The following is a 2,229-nucleotide window of genomic DNA, read 5'->3' as shown; positions in this document are numbered from 1 at the left end:
CCTTATATTGCCCCTCGAACCTTGGATTCTCTCGCCTTTACTACCATAAAACCGAATGTAGTAGCAAAACTAAGATCAGGTTACAATAAAAGGAAACAAAAAGTAAAAGAAATGGATGCAAAAGATCGTAGTTTTTGAATTTAGGCCAATTTACAGGCTAGATGAAGAATGAGAATCAAAGCAAAAAAGTTTCGATCATTTTGCTCTTCTCTAATTTATCTACAGTGCACTTCTTTTCAGCGGCAAAAGGTGGAGTAATATTCTTATTCATTATCCTTGGAACAAGTTTTAAAATTTTAACTTCATTAATTCATTGAAACCCCCAAAAGAAAGACTGTAAGCTATGTTATATTTTGCAAGAACTTTCTGCATATTATGTACTGTCTATAGACTTAGTCCGAAACAGAAACTTGCTCATCAATGTAGCAAACGGTAGAGATTTGTGGTCACTGTTACAAAAATATTATTCCATTTCTTGCATCCAACCCACAATTGTGACCATATTCAATTTGTCCAAAATGTATTTTCCTTGGTTTCTTGGTATCAGAAATATTAATAGAGGCGGACCCAGGATTTGAAAGTGGTGGGGCACCACTATCGAATAAAAGTCAAGTTGTGGCTCCTCCCCCTTCCAAATCGACCAGTGCAATTAAGCTTTGAGTCTTATGATGCCAATTAAAATATACTCGTATATCATTTATTTAAGATATATACACATATATATACATATTTTTTTGAAATTATCAGGACCGGTAACCCCTACCCTAAGGGTAGGTCTGCCTCTGAATATTACTACTATATGTTAAAGCTGCCCATGTTAGCCACATGAATTATATTCTTGGCTTCTCTATAAATAGGTAATTTTTTTCAATCCATAGAGCAACATATCATTTCCTATCAACTAGGAATTGAAGATTAATAAAGAAAAGTCAGGTTTCCCCTAGAGTTCTCCTGAATCACTTCATTGGGATTTTAAAAATGCCTACTGAAGTGTTTGGGGGAACTCTGGGAGCCATCTGACGTCAAACATAAGTATTTATTATCTTGATATTCGGAAAGTTTCACAAAATTTATTGAGATGCTCAGAAAATCAAGTGTATATATATTGCTCCGTCTAACGTTGGTACGTCAAATGTTCATCACAAAGTCAAATTTTGGACTTCTTATTCAGTTATGTTTGGTTTGGAATAATATTAGAAGTGGAGACAATCATTTTCCTTAGTATTTTATAAGGTTTGAGGTTACTCGTATTTTACGGTAGATACTTACTCGTAAATCCAATCATATTAGAGCTCGCCCGGAAGTACATGATATTATAATCAACGAGGAATAATACCTAGATTAAAAGAGAGTGAAAGTAGGATGTAGGGGAAGAAAAAGGTCTCCATAACCTCAATATCAACAGCTTTAACCCCTCCAAAACGCGGTATGAGGGAAGTATGTCTTAATTTCCACAGTAGATTTAAGTTATATATATATATATGCAAAATTTTATTTTACATCAGCAGTGTTTAAGCTATTATATATAGCATGTTAGCTACTGATTTTTCTTAGGTTACCAGTTAATGCTTATCATAAAAAGTTTATATGTAATTACCTTATAATTGCATGATTATGTAGATATCTTTTACTTTATGGAGTATGGCTATTAGAACAAACAAAAAAACTAAAAGCAGTAACAACTAATAGCTATGAAAATGGAGTTGTAATCAAGATTTAAGGAGCGTAGGATTGTGATTTTCACAATTTTCATTAAGTACTCTAGCTAGAACGACTCATTACGATCACGTTAAAGTTTTCATGTTATCTCTAAACCCACTTTTAAATCCAACCAACTAATCTCTCAAATATCTAGGAGTGGTATTGTTCAAGAACAACGCAATCAAGTATTCTTTCTTAAAGAACACAATGATAATAAGACACAGTTGAACAAATAGAGAGTAAAATGACTCTCTCTCTCTCTCTCTCTCTATATATATATATATATATATATATATATATATATATATATATATATTAAAAGAGAGACACAAGCATCCTTATCTTATAGAGGGGCTGAACAAGTCTACCTCCCTTTACAAAAACTGTGGAATCCAGTGGCAGGGTACTTTATTCCGATATCTCCCCCCGAGGGTGAGTTAGACTTCCCTATCCTTAAGGATAAAATAAGATCTCTTGCTTTGCCCACAAGCCCTACTAGCGTAGCAAGTCTGGTCGCTGGTGTGTTGT

The sequence above is a fragment of the Nicotiana attenuata genome, chromosome 12, assembly GCF_001879085.1.
Source record: "Nicotiana attenuata strain UT chromosome 12, NIATTr2, whole genome shotgun sequence".
Classification (NCBI taxonomy): Eukaryota; Viridiplantae; Streptophyta; class Magnoliopsida; order Solanales; family Solanaceae; genus Nicotiana; species Nicotiana attenuata.
This window is presented reverse-complemented; position numbering follows the sequence as displayed.